Below are 9,559 nucleotides of genomic sequence, written 5' to 3' on the forward strand. Positions count from 1 at the left end.
TGACATGAAGAAGTGTTCTTTCGACTAACCAACACATCTACTGTGAAGTATATGCTCCTTATCATTATGTTGTGTCAATTTCTAATACAGTTCTGTGACTTACAGGATTTCCTGATCTTATTGAAACAGTGATTTCCAACTTTCTTCATGTGCAATTTGAGAATTATTTTGGGGAGTTGGTTGGCTATAGTGGGTGTACTGCTACACGTGCTCCTGACTCTTCTGAGTGTGTACACATATCTATGTAAGAATATGGTTTTTGTCTTCTCACAATAATAACTGTTGCAAGAGTTATTCAGATTACGGTACTGTATTCATGTGTTATGATGCTGTCAATGTAACTTTTTCTTAGAGTACAGTTTTGGTAAAGGACCTCTTTAAATGCAAGATCAGAATATTGACATAGTGGCCTGATTCTCAATTAGTTCTTTAATTACTTACAACTAATAAGATCAGAATAGGTCAGCGATGAAATGGTCCTGTCAGGTTAACAGCCAGAGGAAAGTTTTGCAAAGTAAATCTGCTTAAAAAAGCAGGTAGTGCTATGGTTTGTTCATCTAAATTTACTTCAGAATTATAAGGTGGATTCTTGTAGTTTTATTATGTCATTTTGTCAAAATTTTCCTGTTTTGAAGAGCCACTGACTTGAAAAAATTGTTTTGACGTACACCATGGCCCAGGTATATTGCTTTACATGTCAGACAGTTGCATCGATATAACCCCTGAGTGCTCAGTCCACTGATGCCTACCTAGCCTCTTGGAGATTTCAGGAGACTTCAGTGAGCTGCCAGCTCTTGACAGAAATGTAAATACTCCATGGGTTCCTGGCACCAGAGACAAATTTACACACTACAGAGCCTTAATTATAGTTTAGAAGTACCAAGCAATTATCCTGAAATCCTACTTTGAACCAATAGTCTTCACTTACAACAAACTCAAGAGACTGGAGCATCTGTAAGTAAGCACAGGATCAGCCTGGACTATTGGTGTATATGGTAAGAGGCTAAAGTCAGCAGCCTGGAGTATCTACCTTGCATTGCACTTTTGTATAGGCTTCTGTGTGAGTAGAGGAATTATATAAGCACTTACTTACAGACACAGTTTTCTGCTTTATGTATTTAAAGAAATTTTTCAGATCAAGTTATATGTAGCTTTAGCAGAGAGACAAACATACACTAAAATATTCAATATAGTTTTAGTACCCATTTTCACGTAGAAAGCTAAAACAAGTATTTTAGGATTAAGCACAATTAAACTAAACATTTATAGTAAAACAACACAGGCCAGCATCAGGTACAGACAGAATATGGTATTTAAGACACCAGTGATAAGTGAAGTGTTAACAAAACAAAAGGTCAGAATAAATAAACATACGGTGCAATGTCAAATAAAGTAATATATTAGTTTGAGCTTGACTGGATGACATATACCAGAGGATCTTTTGCTTGACACATTCAGAAGGTTCTAGCATTATTAGAGGTTCACCGGGATTTAAAAGGACTTGATAATCTAATTCCTTTATTATCCTTTGACCAGGTCAGAGTTGAGATTTGTAATCTGAAGCTAATTTTAAAATCTTTATTAAAGATTCTCTTTGAAAAAAAAGAAATGGACTGCATGATAAAGGCACATTTGCAATGTCCTTTAAAAGCAAGCTCTGTCTGTAGACTAACTGTCCCAGTGCAGTGTTTTTTTTTGTTGTCCTCCTAGATAGACTTGGTTACTTTCCTCTATTACTGGGATTATCTCTATCAAACCACTTAGTTTTGGGTATAGGCTACTTCTGTCTGTGCAATGCAGCTTAGAAGCCAAAAGAATGTATATTCTTAAAGAAAACTGCTTGGGAAAAAAATGGCCATGATTTTGAAGGTCTCCCTGAAATAAAATGCTTGGGAAAATATTTTAAATTGTAGCCATTAATGCATACAGTATTTTAAGTTCTATTAAAATATTTTCTTTTGAAAAAATAAAAAATACACTAAAATAAGCAACACAGCTCTGTAAATCTAGGATATGTTAAAGCTAGTAAAGTGTATGAGAGCATAAAATACTATATTCAGCAAGTTTTATGGCTAAATATACTGTATAAAAACATGCACTTGTAGGTACTAGAAGGAACAACAATTTTTTAGAAAAGAGAGAGTATAATGTTAAAGACTCATGCAGATTATCAGTTGGGAGCTGTTAAAGCTACAGTAAACCTAAACTGAAATAAAAACTTTGCTTCACAAAGTTTACAAATTGCCTGTATGTCTAAACTACACAGAACAAAAAGAAGTCAGGACTTGGCATGGAAGAGTGGGAACATTTCACACCATAATCCATAATCTTTTTTTTTTCTTCAGAGTTTAAATATTTCAAAATGTCATGTCTACAAAGTAAAAGTTAAATGGAGTGCTCCTTATCTACCATGGAGTCTACCATTTGTAAACATAGTGGTTTGCAGATCAGTCACTGGTCCACAGTATGTCTCACTGAGGTCAGTGTTTACAAGACTGGTCATTTCTTCATGCTATTATTCAGTTTTGCTAAAAATCAATGAAAATTTATGTAAATAATCCCATGTGGTGTATAGAAATCAGATTGGGTTGCAGTTGGAATGTTCGTTGTTTTTCGTAGTTCTTTTAACTTTCTATTGCTACCTTTCTTTATGTATTCCTATTCTGTTCACAGCTCTGATACTCTTTGACGCCTTCCCTATAAGTCAACCAAATCTAGTCTCCAATTTGCTGAGGCACTCAAGATAATTAGGTATCTTAACAACTTCCATTGCTGCATTAGTTTTACAGATATTTACGTCACTGTAAAACGAAACAAAATTCTGGGGTTACATTTGCTGCGACTTCCACCTGAATGTCAGAGGCTAGGGAGTCTGAACTGGTTGGCTTAGCAGCAACTGTTTTTAAAAGTAGCCTAGCTCACCTGCCATGCCTACCTGGGTTCTTCTAGCAGCCCTTCCTCTGGCAGGCTTCCTTATCCTGTTTTTATTTCAGACTTCTGGAAATAATTTAACTTCTTTGTTGTCCTGTCATGCAGTGAAACTTCTGAACCCCTGGCCAGGTAGCTACCCTGCCTTGTAAAACCATGGTAGACTTCCCTGTTGGCATATTCCCTTTAGTGTGCTTCTTTTGTATTTTCTTGTCTGGGAAGAGAAAAAAAAATGTCCAAGCAGGGTGAATCAGGATTATAAAACCCCTAACTGCTCTTCTTTGCCACATCACAAATCTAACCACAGATCCTGAGAAGGAAACAAAGTAATGACATACCTGGGCATTGGCCTCTCTTCTCTAGGTCTAGCCCATTACAACTCCTGGAGAGCAGTTGCAGTGTTTGCAGTCATTTTGTAGTGCTGGAACTGACTCTGAGAAACATCACAGAGAAGAGCCTGACATCTTGTGTGGCGTGTCACAGTTTATTAGAAGATACAAACTGATCAAGGTTCAGAGGCAGGTTACCTCTTTATTTAGTACTTCTCCAATTCAGCAAGAATAGCACTTATTTTGACAGTTCTATAGCTTACGCTTTCTCTTTTTAGAGTGAATTAAATCATCAGTGTATTGTGTGAGAACTGCTAAGCATAGTAACCTCAATAATAATAATTCACTTCGTATATTAGGTACAGAGACATTGCTATATAATGAGTGAAACAATTTGTTGGGTAAGAATAGCTTCCAGCAGGAGCTTGATGGTGTAAAGAAAGATGAGTTGTGCATTCCAGATATTCTGAGGGATCCCCTCAGTTCTGTTTTGGCAGAAGAAAAAAATTCTCCCAAAAAGAAGTCCTCCTTGGTATATATAGATGCCTTGCTGACAATCTCAACCCAGAGATCATCCATGTCATTATTCTCAGTTAATAACGTGAACAGTGATGAAATTATCCAATTCTTTTTTGAAGTCCAGTCATCCTATTGAACATGATGAAAATCTTGTAAGGAATTAACCATGTGCCTGTCAGTGAAACTGATTTCTGTGGCAAAGGGAAGGGACTGAACCACAACTACAGTTATTAAGTCCATAGAACTGGAAGGAACTTCTGTGCCAGTGAGGTTGCTGCCTTTTGTTATTACCTGCATCCATGTGTTATAACTCCTTTCAGAACGCTGAAGGCAGAAGTGTACAAAAAATCTATATGTGGAGTTTCAAGGAAATTATTTCTCTCCCCCCTTTCCCTGGCCTGGCTTATCCAAGGGTGAAAGCTCCCAAAATAGGAAATAGAGATCTGCACTGCTTCTGCTCATAATGTGGCCTGAATTCACCATGTTCTCCAATTTTCATTACCACTGCCAATGTTCATTCAGTTCTGAGCAGGGCATGATATGCAATTTTTTTCTAATTTTCCCCATGGTCCTTTCTTGTGCTTGGCAGTAGGTGTCACTCTCTGTGTAAGGCAAGAGAGCAAGCAGAGGTAAAGAAAGGGATTTTCTGTTCACAGGGTAAATTTGCTCCATAACTTCAAAATTAACATCTCAATAGTATAGCAGCATTAAAATGACAGGTATGAGGTAAGGACAAAATAAAATAAAAAATCAGTAAATATGTGGCGCCACGTCTTGAAAATTATTTAAATGAAATTGAGAGGATTATTTTTATTACAATCCTATAAATTTACTTCCTAAACCTAGCTATGTTTTGAAATCAAATTGCCTATTTATATTTTTATATCCTATTGCTACTGAAAGAATCTAAATGTTGCATGGAGTTACTTTCACATGAAAATGAAAAGAAGCAGCAAGACTCCAGTTAATTTGTTTAAAGCTAGATTTTAAAAAAGCTTTGACTTTGTCTTTAGCTTGCCGCTCAGTTGTGTGTTCTTTACGCAACAAACATATTTAGTTTATATAGTTATTTTAAATTTTTTTCACATTTTATTAAAAAAAGAGCCTTCAGTTTCATTTTCTTATGTATCTAATTTTGTAGTAAAAAGAAAGCAGCTTCAGATAGCATATTTGAAAGATATGAGTGTGTTGGTTATTTTCTCCTAGCTTGACTATAATACTGAAGCGGCAATAAAGTCTTTGTTAGCTCTGATCATTATCACAGTAAAACAAATAGTGTTGCTAATGACAGAGTAATGAAGATTCTCAGTGCAGTGTACAATGAAATCTGCACAAATTGAAAACAAACAACTTCCTAAGCAAAACGGTTTTTTTCCTCTTTTCTGTTGAAATACAGGTGCTGTTGGAACACAGAAGACTGACAGACTTGCCCTTTTAAATTTATAATTAACAAGAAATTACTGCTCCCTAAATATATTTTTTTCTGGTTTGTTGGAACCTCTGGTGTAAGGGTGTCTTCATACAATGTTTAATTTTTAAGGTTATATCTTGCTCTTGAGTAAAAGCAACTATGACTAACTCTGTTCCAAGGCTAAGTCATTTAATTACATGGTAGAAATAGAATGTAGTGTAATGCCAGTGTTCCTTTCTGTGCATGAGGGATTTTTTTTTTCCTTTTTACCATTTTTGAAACCAAAACAGTACTTTTCTTTTTTTTCATCTTCTACTAATCTTGAATTTTTCATCTACTTATTAAAAAGCATTGCTCTGACAACAGAGGCCATTTCCAGAAATCTTTTGTTCTTTTCTCACTAAGCCACCATAACATGGAATACTTTCTGAAGGAAAATTAATTCAGATGTTTTCAAAACACTCTTCCACATAAAGTAGCAAGAAGCCTTGAATTACACTGGTTGTTTATTAAAATACAGCATTCTGCTCTAGAACAGCATTGTTCAGCTAATTTCCCAGTATCTGGGGGAAATACCATACTGTCCTTCCTCTGCTTTCTTATTACCACTGAGGTTTGCATCCTAGTGAAAACAGGCTTCACTAATCAGACCTTGTGATGTTATGAGCACATGGTTTTTTAGGTCATAAATGAAATTAAGAAGTATTTAGTTCAGCAACACATAGGGAAGTGTATATTATTTGGGTAATATGAAGAGTCAAAATTGCTTTGTGGATAACTTTATCCTACCTGTATAATAGCTTTATCTGTCTATGGTGTGTTTTTTTCATTTTTTCAGTGCGTTCCTCCCTGCTCCCAACTCAGCTTTTCATCAGGAAAGATTTTTGCTGTTTAATAGTATATGGTTTCTTAAGAATTCTGCTGAGCTTAGCCACGAATGGCGTACAAGCAGAGGAAGGTGAATGGGATACTTTCTTCACGAGCACATGCAAAACAGGCAGCTGCATTATTTACTCTCATCCTACTAAAGAATGACAATAGTTTGGAGAAGGATGACAGAGTCTAAAGCCACCCCAACCCAGTGGGTGTTTTTTGCTGCTGGAGTTTCTTTCCAGAGCTCTCCAGAATAAAACCAATAAGTCCTGTGTGTGCCTAAGGTCACTGGCTACTGCAAATGAGGAACTGCAGTTTATTTGCCTACAAGAGAAGTTGTTTGGGGCTGCTTTGCTCCCTTTATAGCACAAGGCAGGGGTGTCCCAATCTGAAATAGTCCTTATACCAAGAAGGACATTGCATTGGTATAACCAAGGCAAGTGTGAAACATGAAATTGTATCTAAGGTTCCAGCCTTCTTCCATAATTTTTGGCATACAGGAGTAGGTACCCTCCAAAATTTGACCCAGCCTTTTTTTTTTTTTTTTTTTCCAAACTGAAAAGAGACCACTGAACTTTGTGGAATTAAATCTCCAAATCTAAGGTATGTAACTCTGTGTCTGACAATCACAGGTCTCCTGAATTTAGTCAATCATCAGCAAAAATAACCGAGTGTGATCTGAAAGTGCCACAGCTTCCAAGTGATCAGAAAATATTACAACCATACAGACCTAAAGAAACCATATGAAAATTATGCTCAGAAACTAATTCTTTTGCTAAAGTTTTTGGTCTTTGGATGATAATTCAAAGGCTTCTCTGTAGAAAAGCCCTGGACTACTTCGTTAGGTATCTCTAACATTGTATTTCATTGTGTTAAAAAGATAGGCACCTTGGAAAATTATTACTCCAGGTAATAAACAATGACTTAATTGATCCAGTAGGAGCAGAAAACCACAGATTTTAGCACTGTTCTAAAAGCAGCAAGGTTTTATAGCAGATACATGTATGGAACCAAACAGCTGTTACCTGTTACTAATAGGTTCGCTATTTCAAGTGATTTGTGGTTGGTGGCAGTCTCAAGTAAGGTTCATAAATTCTGGGAATGAATAGTCTTTCTCTTGGAAAAAATCGTCCTTTTTTCTACTAAGGATTGTATTGTGATGGGATTGTCAAAAAGATCCAGTCACAACCCTAACTGATACAGAAAGAAGTAGATCAGCTGGGGATGGGGAGGTGGTGGTGGTGGGGAAGAGGTATTATCTAATGTTTTCCATTGCATGGAAAGAGGGACTTTTGTTAGAAATTTTGAATGATTTATTTAAAACTGTGTCATTTATTGTTGCTTTTATCACATGGAATGAGAGAAGAGAAACCTTTAATTTACCTAGAAATAAGGTATAACTAGAATGTTTCTGGAAAAGCCTTAAAGACTAAACTACTTATTATTGCTCTCACTAAGAGCTATAATAGTGGCAAAAGAATGCAATGGGAAAAAGTCACTGTTATGGCCTGTCAGGCAGTAAGGGTGAGGTTTCCCATCTGGTGCAGCAAGCTGAAAACACTTCTGCTACTGGGATTCAGATTCTGTGTTTTACTCTTCTCTAATGTTTAAGCACACACAGCAGCAACAACCTGACCTTAAGCACCAATCTTATTACCATTTAGTGTCATTACTTTATTTTTCACTTTAAATCTATAAATGTATAATTTTTATATATATCCCTTTGGGAAGGCTTACATACAAATACATACATAAATATGAACATGTACATGTATGCGTGTAAGTACATCTCCAAATCTATACAAATTCTACTTCTTTTTAATAATAATTCTGATAAATATTTTGGAGATGTCTTACTAAATAGAATCCTAATTCTTGCTCCTAAGTGAGATTCCTAAAATTAGCCAGCGCGTATCTACATATCTAATTTATCCTTTATTTAAAAAAAAAAATATCTTAGCTAACTTTTTTGTGTATAAAACTGAAAGTCAAGTTCCGTTTTCACTAGCTTGTGCAAACTCAGACTAATCGTACTTAAAATTTTACTGTATTTTACAACAGTGCAAGTAAAAGAATTTATTGAGAAAAGCATTTCAAAACAAGTACTTGAACTAGTTTGGATAGAGTATTTTTTTTCTTCTTCACTGGTACTGTAAATTCATTTAGTTTTCGTAGCCATAATGAAAGCTTTCCCCAAGCATACTTGCTGCTGATACTGCTAGTAAGGGAGAAGCATTGATATTGTTGCTGACACACCATTCATTATATTTACAAAACCTATTCCTAGTGACCAATGACACAACCTACTGGAAGTATGGAGGTAACGTCCTGTTTAATGTCATGTCATTGTAGACTTTCCTCTGTCAACTATCGCTTGTGTTCTGCTACTTGAAAAATTGCTTGAGAGCCTCTGTTTTCTGTCAGGCTTGATATAGAGCCCTCCTCTGGTCTGATTTCCTTCTGGTTTGTCTGTTCTTAGCATTTTCATTCTTATTGCAAAATTTAAATTCTGTGGAGACTGTGAGAAAGGAAGAAGTTTATTTGAAGTACCTGAGATTGCCAGAGCATAAATCTTTCTCTTTAGCGCTAAAATTTCTCATATGGCTTGTTGCCATGTCTTGTTTAGAATTGCAAATAGTACAAGTTCTACAGATGTTTGGGGTTTTTTTCAGATCAGATTATCAGGGACCTTTGCTGTTTAGCAGGATTGTTTTGCCTGTGCAGCAGGAGGCATGCTCTGTTTTTCAGATACCATAGAGTTTTATTTAACACACTTCTTGCTAATGCAAATAACTTTGGATGTTGACAATATCCCCAGACTTTCCTGTTCTCTTTGAGTGATAGTATAATTGTGACTTCTGGCTCTTCATTTGGTCTGAAGCTGTTCTCAGAAGCCATGTAGGTGAAGGTGTAAAATAGGTATTTCACTGACTTTTCAGAACTAAACCTCATTGAACAGATACCTTTGACTCTGCCACGTTTTTGTTTTCAGTTCCTAAATAGCTGATGCATTCTCCCAGACATAACCAAGATCAAAACACTGAAGTCATCTGAGAGGTGATCATATAAGAAACTCTCCTATTATTGTGCCCACAGGTGGCTGATGGAGTAAATGAAGTAGGGTTGTGATCAAGGTATGCAACATATCCCTAGTCTAAGGCTAGGTCAGTGGTACCTCCACAATAGAAATCTTGTGTTGTCCCAGTGGAGGGCAGTGAGCTCCTTTTGCAAATATTTCCCCTTTAGGAGTCTGTTGAGCTTAACTAGTAAACTGAGAACAGAGCTTGTGGTTGGATTGCAACCTTTGATAAGGTTAGAACAGCCTTCACTTTTTGTAATGACTGGATATTACTACGAGAGGTTTATTGTCTTATGTCTGCCAGCATGGCAGCTCAATATTTATTGTTCCCGTTTTTCAGAGTAAGAAAGTGTCCAAGTATTAAACAGCTCTGACACCCATGTTTGCTTATCCAAGATCAACAATTTTATCATTGCTCTA

Source organism: Phalacrocorax carbo, chromosome 2 (genome assembly GCF_963921805.1).
Source record: "Phalacrocorax carbo chromosome 2, bPhaCar2.1, whole genome shotgun sequence".
Lineage (NCBI taxonomy): Eukaryota > Metazoa > Chordata > Aves > Suliformes > Phalacrocoracidae > Phalacrocorax > Phalacrocorax carbo.